General features: G+C 42.0%; 1 protein-coding gene across 8 annotated transcripts in view; it reads right to left on the reverse strand.

The window, feature by feature from the left end:
- FOXP1 (forkhead box P1) overlaps positions 1-19,779 on the reverse strand; it is a 497,110-nt gene that overhangs the window by 130,393 nt on the left and 346,938 nt on the right. Inside the window, exon 1 of one of the 8 annotated variants that reach the window (XM_075287506.1) lies at positions 5,145-5,287. The exons of the other annotated variants lie outside the window; for them this stretch is intronic. The gene's annotated coding sequence lies outside the window, so the exon portion shown is untranslated. Of the gene's footprint in view, positions 1-5,144; positions 5,288-19,779 lie in introns of those variants that run through there. 8 annotated transcript variants of the gene reach the window in all.

The raw sequence follows: 19,779 nt of genomic DNA on the forward strand, positions 1-19,779 counted from the left end.
CTCAAAGTTATCAAACTGAGTTTCTATGGTATGGACCCTCAAAGTTATCAAACTGAGTCTCTATGGTATGGACCCTCAAAGTTTTCAAACTGAGTCTCTATGGTAGGTACCCTCAAAGTTATCAAGCTGAGTCTCTATGGTATGGACCCTCAAAGTTATCAAACTGAGTCTCTATGGTACGGACCCTCAAAGTTATCAAACTGAGTCTCTATGGTACGGACCCTCAAAGTTATCAAACTGAGTCTCTATGGTTCTTTGTTATGGACCCAGAGGCATTCCGAAAAAAAAGTCTTACAAAAAAAAAAAGGTGTGATATTTGGATGGATTTAGGTATTGCTTGAGAAAGTGGCAAGATGTTCTTAAGATGGTCCTACTAGTGAAATCTATTCAATCTGGTCACAGTATTTTTAGGACCTCTCTCTTTGGTCTTCACTAACTAGACGGTTGGCTCAAAGGTTCTTCAAGAAACTAAAATGAAGATGAAATATCTTGGAGATACGATTCAGGTTGTAAGGGGTTTTTAGAAACAGAAGTGACTTTCAATTTAGGTCCATCTGAAAATGTGCTGTGGTTATAGATGTCTCCACTTCAAAGAGTTTCTGCAAAAACCACTTGGTTTATCCCAACATTTGAAGGAAACACCCTACTGTGAAGTTAAACCTGGCAGTGCTATGTCTACTTTATACTTTAAGATTGGTTTCTAAGTTGACGTCCAGAAGATCTTCTAACCAGCTACCACAACTTGTACAGACCAACATCTATATCACTGCAAATAATTCAAGCACAACTAAAAATGTTAAGTGAGAAATGTAAAGAAGGATGTATTTTAACCAAATGACTCATAATAATACAGAAATCGAAACTCTAGACGCTCTTTTGGGGAGATGCTTACAAATCTTTGCAAGTCTCAGAGAGACAAAGTTTAATTATGAAGCTTTAGGTGTATTATGTTCTAGTGATCTCAGTAGGAACGATTTGTCAAGTTTCCATATGTCAAGATGACACCACCACATATGGATCTAATTGTATGTTTATGGTCTACACTACATGAATGCAACCAATGTTATCAAAGTGACATTGCCATGTGGCCATAGGATTAGACCTGCTAAGTTGGGCTAACAAAGATTGAAGTGGTTGCCCATTAATGGTTCATCACTGTCCTTCCAGGGCTTTCAATAAGTCATAAATCTATGGTACAGGGATGTACAAAGGTAGAGTTGGACTAGCTCACTAGGGGATCTAAAAGTGTGCCCAGGTGCTAACAACAATAGGCCACAAATACTGCAGGGCCTCAAAGGTCCACCAGATGACAACCAAGTGGACTTTAGAGACAATCATCTTTCACTATGGTCTCTTTCTTGTAAGGCTGATGTACAAATCAAAGTAGATATCGAAAGGGTCTATATACACACAGAGCATCCCACTAGTCCAGTGTAACACGGACCATAAATGCCCATAGTGATGGCATCCTATGACATTTCATATCCAACTTCATAGTGGGAAGCTATTCCCTCTTAAATGAAGCTGGTGTGTGTGTGGAGTCTGTCCGTTCACTTGTTCAGTCCATACAATCCCTGGAAGTAGCTACTGCATCAAGGGGGACTGGAGGCCTAGTCTATGGGTGCGAAAGAGAGCAGCAGCTATAAGAACATGAATGATGGTCACCACCTAAAAACTCCAGGTGACTGACGTTGTGTGTGAGGAGTGTTTTAATGCTGTGTACATTGTACCTTGTTTTGTTATTTTGCATCTATCCATCTCGTGTCTACAACTGGGTTTACTATTCCCTATAATGGAGTTATCTGTCAATAATCTTTCAGATACTGTTCACATGTCATAGAGGCTGGCAAAAAAATTACAGGTCTGGGGTCCCTATACTCTCTTAAGGCCGAGTTCACACTGGGTTTTTTGGTCTGTATTTTGACGCAGTGGCTGCCTCAGAATCCGGTCCAAATAATGGCTAGCTGTGACTGGAGGCTGATGCAGTGCCCCGCCATCCAGTCACGGCGTTCTGCTCCGGATTAGGCCCAAATAAATGGGCCTAGTCAGTAGGGAATGTCCACGGCAAGATAGGGCAGCTCGCTTATTTTTTACACGAGCGTCAATAAAAATGTTAGCGGAAAAAAGAAGTGAACGGCTCCCATTGAAGTCAATGGGAGGCGTTTATTGGAGCTGGATTAAGAGATGGATTCCGCATCAAAATCCGGACCAAAAAGCCCCGTGTGAACTCAGCCAATCAGCTGCTTTCTACTCTCTATTAGATTGCAGGTAAATGTAAACTAATGAACTGCACGACTGATGGTTACTGGTGGATTGTAGATGGGATCTCCAGATTACATTAGATTATCTGCCTGTCTATATCTTAAATATCCAGCGGCCTATTAGATGGACCAATACTCAGGGCTCCTAGGAACTCTCATTGCCATTAACAGCCCCTAATAGTCCGGACAATCAGGGACTAGGGAGCAAAGGCATCTACTAAGTAGGATAAATAATGCAGATTATCGGCAGCGGTGTACTCAGGACGGTGCTGCAGATAATCCATGCAACTGAATGGAGGAGGAAGTACTGCAGGAGAGATCGTTCCTCCCCCGCTCAGAATGCCTATGTAATCTATCTATCTATCTATCTATCTATCCATCTATCTATCACTATCTATCACTATCTATCTATCTATCTATCTATCTCCTATCTATCTATCTATCTATCTATCTATCCATCCATTATCTATCTATGTATCTATCCATCTATTTATCATCTATCTATGTATCTATCCATCTATTTATCATCTATCTATCTATCTATCTATCTATCTATCTATCTATCTCTCTATCTTCTCTATTTATCCATCTATCTATCCTTCTATCCATCTATCTATCTATCTATCTATCCATCTATCTATCTATCTATCTCTCTATCCATCCATCCATCCATGTATCTAACCTTCTATCCAACGACACATACATAATTTGAATGTAATATTTTGCCAACTAGCCCCAGTTACTTGCTATACTCTCTCCCTTCCATCCTACACTTGCCAGAGGTTGGCGACTTCTTCTACCCCCAGCTCTGGCTGCCTCATTAACCCTTCCCCTCCCAAGTGCCATTCCCTGGGCCTGACCCCCTCTTCCTTCCCCCTCCTCGCACACATGACATCATCACATCTTCTTCTGCCTCCGCTACACTCAGGAAATTATCCAGTAATTATTCCAAGTCAGAAATAGCTACAATGTGTAATATTGTAAATGGAGGTAATTGAAACAGTAGACCCGGTAATCCGTGTAATACCACTGTGAGTATACAGCTTTAGTTTACTGTTACATGTTGTCTGGGGGTCACGTATAAAAACCGACAGATGGGATTAACAGACACGTTACATACACTTTATATGACAAAAGAAGTCTTTTATTCATTTTCCCCCATTGTCTACCAGTAACCAGAGGAGGAAAAAGTAGCCGGATTCCCAAGAACCTTCTTCCTTCTTCCCCCTACTGATACATAAACGTATATATCATATAGAAATGAGACAAAGCCAAGGAGGTCTGGGAATGTGATGGGTCAGGCGGATGAAATCAAAGGATAGAAAGAAAAAAAACACACAAACCTTAATATACTATAGAAAAGCAACCCGGTGTTCTCGCAGTGCCCTACACCTACACTAACATCTGAGTAAAGACCTTCAGTCACTCTTTCCATTTTCACTATGCAATTACTCCTACTGTTAAACAAATTGTCCTTAAGGTACAGTAGCAAACACCGGGTTTATTTTCTGTAAAAACACAACCGGTTTCAAGCATTACAAAACTGCGACTTCAATTTTTTTTTTATTTTTTTTTTCCCCTCTCCTTCCTTCTGTGCTGTACTGCACTTGAGGTGAACATAAGCTCTCAGTTTGATCCCTCTCACACCATTGTGCAAAAGAAGCTTTAAATCTTCAGCATTTAAGTGCAGGAGAACATCAAAAAAAAAAAAAAAAAAAGAAAGAAAAAAATCAGGAACGCAGACACAACAACGGTAAAGCAGGCGAGCGGCTTACTAAAGATTATCAACCTGAAGACGGCCTGTAATAGATTTTATAAAGCGCTGATTTCCCATAAGAACTAAACATTTTTATTCTGGCTTTTTTTCTTTCTTTTTTTTCCTATTGCGAGTGCATTAACTGCCTTTAAAAAAAAAAATTCTACGCTAAGAAAAAAAAAAAAACTGGTTTGACTGGAAGTCAATGTTAGATCGGTCATAGGCTATATGCACAATGTACAGAATAACAGACACGGGGGGGGGGGGGGGGTTTAACCACCATTTAAAAAAAAATAAAAATTAAAAATAAAATTTAAAAAAGACCCAAAAAATCTGGAAATCTTTAAAATATTAAAAAAATTATTAATAAAAGTAAAATAGACTATAGGAAAAAAAAATTAAGGTAAAAAAAAATGGTGGTGGGGGGGGAGTGACCTTAACTACATGACACTCAATCAGGGACTCACAAGAGGTTAAATGTCAAGTAGCCTGTCCTTGTCGCCACATGTCATAAGGCGGCGCATATCTGATACAATACACTGATGCAAAAGGATACAGTTTATACACGTTTCTATTTTTGTTTCTTTTTGGAATTTTTTTTTTTTTTTTTTTTAGCCTTGGCTTCACACTACCCATGCCTAGCTGTCATAATCCTAGCTACAATACACTTTTCTATTTTTTTTATTTTGTATTTTCCTTTTTGTCACCCTAGCCTCACTCTGCTCATGCATGCTATTATAGTCCTCACTACGCTACATTGATACAACCTGATACATGTGATACGCTTCGTCCTTTTATTTCTCTTTTTGGATTTTCTATTTCTTTCCCTAGCCCTAGCCTCACACGCTGCTTACGCTTGGCTGCCGTAGCCCGAGCTGGTTAAACCCTGCGCACTCGGTATTCAGAGAACACAGGAACGTTACTAAACAGCCTCAGACTCCAGCATGCAAGCCCAGGGATTTAACTTCCTTCATTGTGCTGTAGTCCTGAGGCAATGTGAATCTGTAGCACGAGGAAACCGTGACCCCCACCACCACCACCACCACCAAACCCAACCCACCCCGCTGCAGAAGACACAAAAAAAGATACAGAAAAAGTAAAAGTTGGATGCTTCTTTGAAGACTTACTGAGAAGAGAGTGGATAGCAGAGGCTGGCAGTCTTTACAGTTCCTTTAAGAAGATTGCTGTCTCCTTGCAGTATAAGTTGTGTTCTGGCTTTGGTTTGAGGGAAGCGGGGGTTGTAGAATGGTAAGAAGAAAAAAAAAATTGAATAAACAGGAAGAGCTGAGCAGCTCAATCTCACTTTAAAGTGAAAACACAGTGGAACATTGCCCTTTGTAGGCAACAACAGGGGACGTGCCTCCTAACAGTAGCACTGTCTGCTTCCACTACATGACAAAGTAACCACAAGAATTCCTCCAGCGATTCTTTCCCCCCAAAAAAAAATTTTTGTGTTGGAACTCGCAGGTAATTCACAAGTCGTGGACGCCACCACCAAAGACTCTATTACTGAAACAGATTTTTCTTCTCTTTTTTTCCTGACCACAAGTCCCATCTGTAGGCACATACCAAACTAATTACATCGGTGGACTGGACCAACAAACAATAAAATACACTTTTACCCCCCCCCCCTCCCCTAGACAGCTAAATGAGCTCATTGTACAAAAAAAAGTCTATACCCCCCCCCCTCCCATCCCCTGTTATGTGATGAAATACACACTACATACTGGGATCTGCTGAATACTCGCACTCAGATCTTCCACCATGCTGCTTAAAATCATCTCCGTGATGAGATGTCAATGCAATTTTTTAACCTCTGCAGTGCCAACTTTGGAAATCACCGCTATGGTTTCTCATTGTGGGACTAGAAATCCCAGAATACTCAGGAGGACATTGGAAGGAGATGTTGGCACCTGTTGCAGGATGGGAGGGGGGTATCGAATATCCAATAAAGGGATTCCATCATATTATTAGTCTTCAGGCAGCTGGTTATAGAGCAGGAGGAGCGGAGCAGATTGATATATAGTTTTATGGGAAAAGATACAGTAGAATTTATAATTTATTCATCTAAACCTCGCTCAATCCAGTTTATGAGTCCAGTAGGAGGAGTCACTCAAGAATGGACAGCCCTCCTTGTATGATACAGAGATATTCACTTAAAGGGGTAGTCCAGGAATTATAGGACACTCCACGGCAGCTGGGGTAAGTGTAATACAAAAAAAGTCATAGTCCCCTATCCCCGGCGCTCTGTTGTACACTACCAATCCCCATTCTATCCTGTGCAGGGACATAACTGCTGAGACCTATCACTGACCTCAGGGGTCGCTGAAGAGGGACTGGTGACATCACTCAGATAAGTCACCAGTTTCTTATTAGCAAATGTGGGGGCCATTTAGATGCTAGGTCCAGATGGGGTTTTTGGGACCAGATTTTGAGGCAGAGGCTGCCTTAGAATCCGGTCCAAAAAATGTATAGCCGCGACTGGATGCCGATGCAGTGTGTACAGAGCACCCGAATCCAGTCGTGGCATTCCTCTCCGGATTAAGCCCAAATGAATGGGCCTAGTCGGGAGCGAGTGTCGGGTGTGGACTGATTCAGCTGCAGAATCCGCCTGAAGAAAGGGCATCTTTTTACGCGGGTGGGAACAATCCACTCGCGGAAAAAGGAACCCATTGAATTCAATGGAAGGCGGTTTTTGAGCCGGATTCTAACGCGTCAAAATCCAGCCCAAAAAACCCTGTCTGAACCCATCTTACTTAGTCTTAGCAGTCATGTGGGCCTCTCTGCTGGTGGTCTGGTGAGTCCCAGGATGGCAGGGACTATACATCGGAGAACAACAGGGAGAAGGGAATATGACTTTTTTATTGTTTCTTTGTTTTACACTCAGGGATGCTTGGCATGAGTTTCCTATACAGGAAAAACCTGCCAATCATTGAGTAGGACTGGTTCTCTGGATTTTTATACCCAAAATGAGCAGATTTAAGGGGATTATCAAGAATTAGAAAACATGGCTGCTTTCTTCTTCTCAGGAAGTGACATCACGTCTGTTCATTAGAGTGGGGCTGAGCTGTAGCATTGCCATGTGACCAATGTATGTGATGTCACTTCCTGAGCAGAAGAAGGTAGCCATGTAATCCTAGATAACCCCTTTCATTTATCGACCCAATTTTTGGCATAAACGAGTCTAACTGCGGCGCATCTTTGGGGCATTCCCCTTTATTGCACGGAAGATGCTCCGCATCCTCTGTTCTGCACCTTGCTCACCACATTGAACAAGAGTGTGGGACGTGCCAAGGAGGCCTTGGCCCAACATATGTAACATAACTGATGCCACAAAGCTAGCGAGAGTCATACAGAATATCTACGCCAGTTCCTAATTGACATAACTTTCATTTCAGGCGCGTCTCGATCCAGTCAGGTCCTTTATTAAGACTGGTGTAGGAAACACAAATGTTACTAAACCCCCCATTGATTTTAAGGAGTCTACTCACATGCCCTATTTTTGTCTGTTCTCAAGGATCCGTCAATGATGGGTCCATGAAAATGCCCAATGGATATAAAACATCCGTGAAAAAAATGAATGCTACATCAGTCTTTAGGTCCATTTTTTTTCAACGTTCATGTACATGAAGCCCAAGACTCCGTACGACTACACGGTGCTTTCCCCAAGAAGACACAGTACCCCTCATATATGGTTCCATATGAAATGTAATACGGAGATACAGTAGAGCCCAGTAGACCAAATTCTTGGGACCTTGGTATGTGGTGTTGGTAGACACCCGTTGGACTGAAGGGGCCGCATTATACACAGCACAATCATTTCTAACATTTCAGTATGAACAAACCATTTAGCTGAAAACCAAATCTGACTCTCACATATTAAACTCGAACAACAACCACCCTATTACCATAATCCATAACCGTACCGATACGCCACCATAAGACGATCCAGAAAACAAAATATGTACAAAAATAACATGACTAAACCTCCGGCCTAACGCAACACAAAATCAGAAATATTAAGAAAGGTGTTACAAGACGAAGAAAAAAAAACACCACGCAAAATCCGAAAAACTGCGAACACATTAACGGCAGCGTAAGGAAAACGCAAATACCTATTGTATCCTGTGAAAAGTGCGACTATCTAAACGGCGCGGGGAGAACGTTACGAGAAATCCCAAAAAAAGCACAGTTGGAGAATAAGATATCAGCTGTGAAGACTTGCAGAAGACGATTCGGTCTGAATCTCAGCACTTTCCCCGATGTGTGCAGAATTTATATGACACGTTCAAAGCTGGCGGCGCCTATCTGTATTTTAGAAACCATCATAATCTGGTATTTTTAAGATTTGAATTTTTTTATGCCATTTTTATTTTTTGAATTTTTTTTTTATTTTTTATGCTAATTTTATGTTACTTTTTATTTTTGTGTGTTATTTTTTTATGTTACTTTTTTATTTTTGTATACCATTTTTATTTTATTTTACTTTTTTTTTCTTATAGCTCTGTCTCCCTTACAATAGGTAGAACCCTCCGAAGTTGCTCGTCAGTGGTCCCGGATAAAGAGTCTTCCGAGACTCTAAAAATAGGCCGTCACGGTGGCATTTAGATGACTATTCCTTGCAGCCGTGATGCGTCTTCAGCTCTGAAGAGGTTAAATTATTCATAATTCACAAGGAGCCCATCTTAGCTATGACTACAGATGAGTAAATTGGCTCCTCTTAATCATCGGAGTTCTGTCTGCTGTCATGTGGGTGACATATCACAGATATTTAGAACAAACACAAACCATTTTTAACGCCGTTTCGTGGGCCCGTGAAAGGGGTAAACAGTCTGGCCGCCATATTTAATTTATGCGTAATGGGGATAGCATGCTATTCTGTGTACGTAGTCAGGTATAGTGGTTCCTGTCGCTTTGGAAGCTGTCAGTGGCTGTTTACATAGGCCCCATTTTTCCCTTCTTCATCGAGGAGATTTTTTTTTTTTTTTTTTACAAGAATTCATCTTCTTTTGATCTTACATTCAAAGCAACAGAAGCTTGATAGACATGCAAGTCTTAAAGCAAATCCAGACGCTGTAGATAAACCCACAGTGTATGACAGGCAGGAGCATCTAAAGCTTATAAAAATGACTAGAACAGCATGTCGTCTGAGTATTACAATAGCAGAAATCAAGAGACATATTAGGTAGAACTGATCAGCCACAAAAAACAGTTCAAAAAGGCAGATCGTACAAACAGATGACTGGGGTGGAGGGGGGCCAAGCTATTTCACAGAGACCTCCGCTTATTTCCAAAGCATCCTGAATTTTATCCCCATAGCCAGAGGCTGCAAACATTCAGGGCAGATAATAACCTGGGACCTGCTTAGAAAGAAACAAATATATATATTTAGAAAAAAAAAATCTTTATTAATAATAAAAATAATAATTTTAAATCACCAAAATATGGGCTTCCAATATAAGTTGCCCTTAAATGGGTTTTTAAGGGGGCAGGGGGGGGGGGGTGAAACCAAAACTTGCCTACCCTCAGGTAACCAATTCTATACTGTGCAAGCAGAACAGACTGCAACTAGAAAGTGTGTCTTATTCTCTCTAGGGGGGAAGTAATTATTTGTGTGATTTCAGTAAGCACCATGTAATGCTTCATTTCTCCTGCGGAGGTGCTGTAGGGAAACAATACACTTGATGTGATGATTACAAGTGAATACTGGGATTTCCAGCACCAGGACAGCTTGTGATCAGATTATAAAAAAAAGCATTTGCCAAAGCAGACAAGTCTCTGAAGGGGCTTTTCCAGGTAGACTGGAAAATACAGGGGGGGGGGGGGGGCTTGGGATGGGGTAAAATAAAAAAAAAAAATGCATACTCAACTACCCCTAGTTCTTTTGATGACCGGTGTCCCGTTCCATCCTGTGCAGGTCCTGGCTGGGCTGGAAGTCAAAATCTCAGTCGACTGTGCCCATCACTGACCTCCGCAACCACATTTTGGGTACTGATGACATCACTGCTAATACATCACCAGTACACAACATGAGTCCAGTGATTGGCTACTGCAGTCACCTGAATCACATCACTTCTGGCCTGTACAGTGCCTGCCATGAATGGAGTGAAGGACTTGATACACAGGACTGGGGATAGGAGAGTATCTCTTCCTTTTTTTTTTTTTTTAACCTTAACCCACCCCACTACCACTGGGTTTTCCCAGTTTGCTTGGGAAAATTCTAATGGCATGTGTAAACCCTGTATTTTGATTTTATAATTTAATTTTAAAGGACTTGTCCACTTTGGCCATTGCCTTTATTTGTGGCGGAGTCTCCCTCATCAAAAACTGTCATGCAACAGCACCTCTGCAGGGAAAATGAAGTATTACATGGGGCTAATTGAAATCAATGAAAAACACAAAAACATTGGGTCTTCCAGAAAGAAAGAGAGAGAGAGAAAGGCACTTTCTAGGTGTAATCTGTTCCAGCTAATTTATTTAGCTCTAGAATGAGGAATTGCTCTCTAGAAACTCAAAATACCATAATAAGGTATATGTTTTTGATAGAGCAATCCCCTTTAAATGGGATATTCCAAATTGGCTTTTAAAAAAAATAAAAAAAAATTAAGGATCCCACCATTTTGGATGCCTGTATAACATCGGGGAAAGAAGGACAAGACAGAATTAGTTTTAACCTGCCCATTCTTTCATTTCCCCATTGGTCCCAAGACCCATCTGGCAGGTGGTTATTCCTCTGACCCGATCCTCTGTTCCTACTGAATGGATGCCAAAGACGGGCAGGATAGTGGTCAGCGAAATCCTGACAACACTCCAGAGTCCACAGCCAGTAGGCGCAATTATAGGCACATTAACAGTAGATTTTTGTCAGTGTACCTCCGGGATTTTGACTATAGGGTTGGCAGACCTTCAGTAAAGGTCTACCATCTGGATAAACATAGAATGGAAAAGAAAAGTGGTGCTCAGGGCATTGTTATCTCCATTACTCACCTGTCTACGAAGGAAACTGAGCCATCATACCCTGGGTGGAAGATGATCAGATGGAAGCCTCTGAATACACCAGCGTGATAGAGATATATAAGTAGAAGGTGGTTCAATAGGAGGTAAGAAGCTGTAAGACTGGGATGAACCGTTACGTTATCCAGCTGAATGGAAATTACCAGATGTCAACGTTTCTTAATTCACCCCTACAAGCCTCAACGTGGAGCGGGTCTATAATTTCCTCCAGCCCAGCAGTGAATCAGTTACATGGACTGGCAGGTTGTATAATTACTGCTCGGAGAAGACATTTTTTCCACCGTACAGGAAGTGAGCATCACTCTCTCTGATAATTGTTGTTAATAAATCACACGTAAGAAAACATATACTACTTTCTTGGCTGGGAACAAAGCTTATTTATTTACTGCATTCCTGCAACATTGCACATGGCCAGCTGGTGAGGCTCTCAGGATCTCCTCTGACACGTTGCAAGGAAAGTCTTCACTTAGGACTTGTGAGCCTGGAGAAGAGCCAAATAATCATTTCTGATGGCTTATCGAATGTCTGCGAAGTTCAATGATAGGTCAACAAAACACAATCCACTACAGCAAGTGGTGGGTCAACCATAGATGTAGGACATTTGATTTTTGGCCAAAGTCTTAGCGTCTTCTGTTCTATCTTTAGGTTTTTCGTCTATCGATTGCTTACTTCTTAGACTGGGACTACTTGACAATAGCCCACATCTTATTTTCCCGAACTCCAAGTTCTACTTACTGGATGTTGTCCACACTCTTGTATCCAAGTTCACTCCATTGGTTTTGTCAGCTCTGTGCTGGATCTTGGTATAGACCCCAACTCTATTCATAGTTCCCACAAGATGGAGGTCAGGGACCAATAATAGTTGACTTACGATTAGGGCTGAACCGATCTTGAGATTTCAGGATCAATTTCAAAATCCGATTTCCGATCATTTTCCAGCCGATCCCGACTGCGATCTTTTCCGATCCCGATCCTCAACACTAGTCAATGCTTCTCTATGGGAAAAGTCACTTGAGAGTTGAGCCAATCTTGAAATAATCTCCGACCTCGCTGGAAAGGATCAGGTCGGAATTCTGATCGCGATCTTGAAATTTACTCAATCGCCGATCGGAATTCGATCTTTTCCAATCCCGATCGCTCAACCCTACTTACGATGAATACAACAAGTTTACAAAAAGGACAAAATAACATATAAAGAAGGTAAACCCTTCTTTTATTCGACGTCTGACATCGCAAATGATTAATTCTTCACTTGTGGATGTAATAACGTCTTCGACACAATTTTGTACTTAGGATTGTTTGTTAACAAATGAGAGAGGAACGGTTTGTGGCAGGTGAAGGGTCAGCTGCATTACCGTTACTAATTTAGCCTGCGGTTCTGTCTGATTAAGAACGCCCTTGGGGACGGAGAAGTACGATCTTCTTTTAGAAGAGGCGACGCTTTTGCCTTTTTTGCATACTAAACACTTAGGAATTTGTGGATTTTAAACCTTCTTAACCAATTTAAAGCACAGTGATCCTGCTGTTCTATCTCCTAGATGGAAATCCTTTGTCCGGTTACGGAAAAAAGTTACATTTCTGTATTTAATTGTACTTCTAAAAATACGCAGGTTTATCACCTTCATTTCGGTTCAATGGAACGGACTCGGTCACTGCTGCTGTTGACCACTATGGCATTGGTGACAGAATAACAGATTTTGCCACTCAACATGTTCCATTGGGTTGTCAGAAGTCGTCACCTAGCTTTAAGGTTCTTCCCCCTCCGCCACTGCTGGGGCTCATCTCCCCCTTAGAACGCCCTCATGCTTCCTAGCTACTTCTTATTGGCCAGTATGTATTCCTGGTAAATCGTCCCCCACCAGTCCCTTGCACTTGTAGATTATTCAGGGCACCTTTCACTATAAGAAGATAACTGAGCAATAAGGTTCTTAGCTTGGTAGTGTCCTGTTTTATCTCTGCTGTACATTCTGAGTATATTTGTCCTGACCTTTGCCTATTTATCGGACCCTGAACCTGTTCTGCCTGCCCTGACCTCTGCCTGTTATCGTATGGACTTTGTGCTGCCTCGTCTGACTTTTGTCTCTGCCTGTACCCATGGTGCCATGGTTCAGTGTTTCTTGAGGTTCCTAGGTTAGCAGTGAGACTAATCCTAGAGATAGCAACCTGGTATTTCCATGCAAGGAAGACCAGATCTCCAAATGTAGGTTAAAGGGTAAAAAACAGGGACAATGCCCCAAGTCAAATCAGTTTAATGGCACCGTAGATTAACACCCTCTGTGTTACAGTGGCCATGCTCATACCATAAAGGTGATCTTATGATTTTGGTGTGACCATTCAGCTATCTAATATGTAGGGGGGTGTCCTGGCTCTGCCTATAGGGGAAGGGACACCGATAGAGTTGAATACATTATTGGGTAATGGAGCTCCCCTTGGCACCCTATGACAACCCTGGAGCTGCCTTAGATTAAGTCACTTTTGTGGAGTCAATATTAATGGATAGGTGCCATGCCTCATCTCTGACCGATCGCTTCCAACCCTGACCCCGTCTAAATAGACATTTAACATATTTTACATAAGGTTATAAAAAATATCGGAATCTCCTTTTAGTCGCCATATTTTAAATACAAAAAAAGAACAAAAAGACCTTGGTGGTTAAATGAACAGATATTGGTATCGGAAGCGTTCTGTACAGGATGCAGGTCTTCATTATAACACATCCTTCATTATTAAGGAACAATGTGGATACAGTCACACAAAAACAACAAGCGTCTTAGCCTCTTATTAGATTTGCTTTGGACTTGAATGTCACAGTAGACCTTGACTGTAAAATAGCTCGGGCCTAATTGCTTTAATTGCTAGAAGTTGTGCAGGCAGGTGTAACCTGATCTCCTGCCTATTGTATGGCGAGCAGGAACAACACGGGAATGTTTACACAGTGCTTGCAGTTTAATAGACAGTGCAGCTCGCTTTCAGACAATCTGCAGAAGCGCGACAATGACCTACTAATGTAGTCACTGTTCAGATTTTTTGTTCATGATAAAATAGAAATGTTCCAAACATGGCTGACCTTTACGGAACGTCTAACTAGATGGCAATCTGTAATTAATAGACATTGCCAACGTGCAGCCACGGAAGGGTTAACAGCTAGCTTCTGCAGTGCCCTTCACTCAATAGGGAATGATTTTGTATCCTGTATATTCTTTGTGCACCCCCATAGAATAATAGGTGGCTTTCTACAATGTTTCTACGACCCTGAAAAAAATTAAAGGGGTTGTCCCACAAATACATATTCATTCACATGATAGATCTCACAAAACCAAACAAGTTTTCAATTGGAATTATTTTCAAAAATTGCTCCTGTGTCTAGATATCGCTGTTACAAACTTATTATGGTGCCCCCTAGTGTTCTTCGGATTCTCTCTAGGAATGTCCACTTAATGAATCCAGTGCCAGTGGTCACATTGCTGCTCATACTATACCATTAGCCGCACTGGAACGCCAAACATATTAGGAGGCATAGGGCCTCTTTGGGTGGTCTACATGCCAGAAACTGAATTCTATGTATAAGAAGTGTGCCGGGCTGTGGAGACTATACCCCTCTCTGCCCCACTCTCCTGCCCCACTCCATCCACTTTTACTAAAAATGGCGTGCACCCAAAAATGGTATCTTTTCTGTGCCAAAAGATGAGCATAGATAGTGTGGTAAATGACCCCTATTAGATGGATCTTCTGAAATGGAATCAAAAGAACAGCAGGGGGAGCCATAACAAGTAGCATTTATTGAGGGTTGTCCTCAAGTTAAGCTGGTATGAGAACCACATGGATTCTATACCAAAAATACCCAAGCACCAATAATGGGTTGTCCACCCATCAAAACCACTTAGAATGGTATAAAATACTACAAGTAGTAATAGCTCCTGCAGCTTAATATTCTGATGCTTTCTGGGCCCCCCACCCATAATCTATATACTGACCAATAGAAAGGATTGGCCAACATGGACATGTGAAGGTCTGTAACGGGGGCCATGTCAACACCTCTCAGACATCAGAATGAAAGTGGTGGAGGATCAGTAAAGTGATTATTGTTTTATATTCTAAAAAATTTTAGGTGGACGTCCAACCCCTTCAATGACTAAGACCGATAGGTGAACCAATCAGAAGTTTGGTCAAGGTTAAGAACTATTAGTTGGGGCCTAACCCTCAAGTTTTTAGTTCACTGGCACAAACAATAGTGGTAACCTTACACATTTGCACTATAATAATTGGCACTCTCAAAAGTTTTCAAAAATATTCTTGCATCCAAGATCCGAAGGTTCGTTGTACCATAACACACACAAGCCCAGAACATTGGCAAGCCTATATTTTGGTCTTCAATGTGGTGGCACTAAGACATCTAAAGATCAGGCCACACTGACGTTTGAGGTCCTAAAGACAAGACACACCAATTTTGGGGGGATCTTTCGAGCATCCAAGCCTAAACAAGTCAAAAGTCTTAATCCAAGTCTTAACATCAAAAAGTTGAGCGTCCCCCGATTTACAGCCCATTTGCTCAGGAGGTAGAGAAGAATTCTTTCCATCTCCTTCTACAGACCTGATCTGTTTCTTTAAGGTTTCCAGTTTCTCACATCCCAGGGTTTATTGTTTGTTACACGCAATCATTTCAAGCTGAAGACTTTGTGTCAATGTGAAGATTTAATATAAACTAGCGGAGGCCCCTGGGAGGAACACAGAGGGGAGGAAAGTAAACATCGCCCCCCAAGTTCCCTTATAAGTTGTATGTACTGTCGGTGCCTGGTACCACCAGTTGCCCTCTTCTCCGGGGAGGTCAGTGCAGCTATGCAGAGTCTGACAGGTTCAGTTTACAACAGGTCTCCCTCTTTGTTTGTATATGCCGGCCCCGCTCACTGCCAGCTTAACAACAGATGGCAGGCCACGCTTCATTCAGACTGCGCAGATACTCAGCAAACAAGCACTGACTGTGGGACAAGACAACAAATTCTTCCTTCCTCATAAAACCGCTATGTGTGACATAATGGAAAACCGAGCAGGCGCTTATTACTTTCAGGGAAAACACTGGAAAGCCAAGGGGCCCCAGACGTGAACTCGAAAAACTTAAAGGGTCACTCGTGTTAAATGAAAGTTTTAGAATTTCACCAGTTAAAATTGGAAAGTTGAAGAAGACTACATTCATATTCAGCTTTAGTTGTCAAAGGAAACACAAGTTGTTTGGCTTGAAACGATCAACCCGAATATGGGGTCCCTTCTGCTATTGACCTGACGAAGAATCCAGTATGGACTCGAAACGCGTCATCTATAAGCGCTGTGAATAAAGATTCTATGATAGAAGAAAGTGAGACAAAGAATCCGCTGCTTTCCTTGGTCACATCTCCATTTCAGGGGTCCAATATTTGGTAACATTGCAATGTACCATACTGTGCAAAAATTTTAGACAAAATAAGAATGCTTTCAGAAATAGAAGTGTTATTAGGAAAGGGGAAATAGAAATGTAAATCCCATCGATATTCAGTGTGACCTCTGACCTTTGCCTTCCATCAGTTCTCGATACTTGCAGACAGTTTTTGGCAGAACTCGGTAGGGAGGTTGTTGCTGCCGCCATCTTGGAGAACTAAGCATAGATCTTTTGTGGATATAGGCTTGCTCCAATCCATCTGTCTCTTCATGTCATCCCAGGCAGATTGGATGATGGTGAGATCAGGGCTCTGCGGGGGCCGGATCATCGCTTCCAGGACTCCTCCTCCAAAGGGAAAAGGTCACACAAAATATTGATGGGATGTACATTTCTCTTTTATTAATTCACGTTTTCCACACCTGCCTGAAACTTTTGCACAGTAATAATGTATATAAAGAAGAAAGGACATCCATCATTGGTACAACTCTACACTGGGCCTCCATGGGCTACCTCTATGTTATGTATGGCTTTGGCTGAAAGAGAAGGTTATTTCCATGTGCGTCCACCAGAAGAGGGACGTGCACACTGCTATACACTTCTAACACTAGGTGGCACCACATGTATATTATAGGCAAACTCTTCACAGCTTCTTCTTACAGCAGAGAATAGCGCCCCCTATATAATACAACCTGTCTAAACAGAAATTAGCATTTTTAATTTTTGGTCTTTAGTATTTATGTAGGGTCATAACTAAGACAGACCAAGAATTAGCAGAAATTTTAATGAGATAATTTGGCCCCCAGCGCCTTGGCCCGCTACCTTCTTAATAACGTCTGCAAGGTGACTAGACGCACATTGGGCAAGGAATTAATAAACTATGATCATTTCTCATTTATGAAGCCATGTCTACATCAGGCCTCCAGAGCTGACCGGCCATAGTTTAATGGGTTCTCAAATTAACATGTAATTAAACAATTAACGCCACCGTATGTATGGAAGCGCTAACAAAATCTGGTTATTAGCGGCAATTCAGGGCGAGATGTGAGCACTTAAGATACCAACCAGAGAATGAGGAGAGTGAAGCTGTGTACAATGTGTCCCTACAGGATTATCCTATGTGGAGCACAACGCAGGAATGCGCGGCCCAGCTCAGTCAACGAAGAGGTCGACGTGACCTAAAGTTCTCACAGACATCTTGAATCATGAGCTGTGATAACAAGAAACTGACTCCCGAGGTAATGTGAATTTCAGCTTAGCTCAGGACTTGACGGGAATCATTCAGGATACAGAGAGTACAAGGTTCTTCTTTGGATAGTGGTCCCCAATGGTTCAATTGGACAGGTGGAGACCATAAGGGGCTCAGAAAGGCTTCCGCCTATTCAACAAGGATCGAAAGATTACATTGACTCCAGAGATCACATCAATTTTAGCTTCAGTGTTATATATGGCTTTAAAGGGTTATTCCCATGTCGTCAAATCACTGCTATAATGGGAGTTATGGCTCCCAAGGCCTGACATCAGGATGGGCGTTATGGGAACAGCAAGGTAGTGTTTCTCTCCGATGTTACAGAAGGAGTAGCTCCCGTTCTCCTCGTTCTGGTCAGAGGGGTCGGGATGGAAATCTAATGTAAATCTATAGGGACTCTGTGGGCTGCACAAGAAAATGGCCGCTTACTCAGTAAGCTGTGTAAGCGGCCATTTTGTTGTGGCCGCTTACACAGCTTACTGAGTAAGTGGCCATTTTCTTGTAGCCGTGGGCATGCGTGAGGCCTAGAAGATTGAAACCCAGGATGGAAGAAGACACAGGGAGAGGCCGTTCCAGAAGAAGATGGAGGCGTCGCTGGAGAGTTCTCTCGCAACATTGGGGACACGAGAGAACTATACAGAAGAAAACCTGGATTTCTACCGAACGGCGGCGCGGAGAAGACATCTAAAGGTAGGAGAAGTATAGCCTTTCTTAAGGCTATTCCTACGTGTTAGTCAGAAATGCTATCCAATCATAGGATCCCTTTAAGGCTTAGGATAAAAAAAACTAGTAACAGCCGATTAGGCACGGGAAAAAAATAAATAAGTAAAAATCGAAACCCCTTTGTCTGACAAACATCGACTCCCGTCACATTACTTAAATTGAGTAAAGAAATGAACAAGTCTCGCCACACGAAACAGATTCTCGAAACCCCTCTTTCCTGTTATTGAAAGAAAATTGTGTTTATTGCTCCTCCAGCATAGTGTAAACTCATAAACGTCAGCAGAGACTACAAGAAAAACTGTCAACTAAATATTGTTTCCTTCGCGAGCCATTCTTCCGAGTCAATTACGCCTTTCAACTTCTGGGGCATTGTATGATAAACGGGCAGTAAAAATCATTCGCATTAATATACCATGGTGCCTTCCCTGCAAAAGGTAATTAAAGAAGTAAATGAGTCATAAGACTAGACGTATTAGCTGCAAAATGAAAAGCAACCGGCCTGCTACATAAAAATATGTACCATTAAGATACTGCATTTCCATCCTCCCGGAATCAGCCGCTCTCGACTAATGCTTACTTAATCCAGCTCGGTGCTAAGTCCATCAACAACTGTTTTCCTTGTTTTCTCCATGGCTGAACATTATGTGCGCAGGTTCGGAATAAATACCGTAATAAGATTTCTAACAGTTTAGCAAAAAAATAAATAAAATTATCCTCCGCGCCAGATAAAAGACGAGATGGAGAGAGCAGCCCTATTGTCTCATTCTCTCCCAAGAGTATTTGTTATGTGGACACCAAGGGGGCTCACGAGGGATTTTGGTTTGGCCCCCTGTTCTGGATTATTCTTACACCCACATATTAGGCCAAAAATAGATGTCAATTAGTCACATGAAGAAAAGAGAAATGTAAATGCCATCAATATTTGGTGTGACCTTTGCCCTTTGAAGGAGGAGTCCTGGAAGGGATGATCTGGCCCCTGCAGATATATCGCCCTGTTGTCTGTCTGGGATGTATATTCTGGGGATAATATAAGTCCCTGAAAAGAGATCACCTTCTCAGGCGTATGGAGTCTTACAAAAAGCCATTTTAGCTCCATTGTGGGGGGATTATGGGAAAAATAAACAAATAAGTTTCCCAATAAGTAAATAGGAAAACAGTGCCTCTGTATGCTGCCCTCTATGGGTAGCTCCCTTAACATCATGCCCAACTTGAATGTGTGATGCACCGAGCAACTGGGAAGTGGTTACGTTGGAGCCACCCACCGATTTTCGTTCGGGTACGCTCCTCTTTCGTTGGTCGGATTGAGGTCAGCAGCAGTTACCTCCACTAACAGTGTGGAAAGTAGGGATAATGGCCGCCACAGCGACAA

This window comes from Leptodactylus fuscus, chromosome 9 (genome assembly GCF_031893055.1).
Source record: "Leptodactylus fuscus isolate aLepFus1 chromosome 9, aLepFus1.hap2, whole genome shotgun sequence".
NCBI lineage: Eukaryota > Metazoa > Chordata > Amphibia > Anura > Leptodactylidae > Leptodactylus > Leptodactylus fuscus.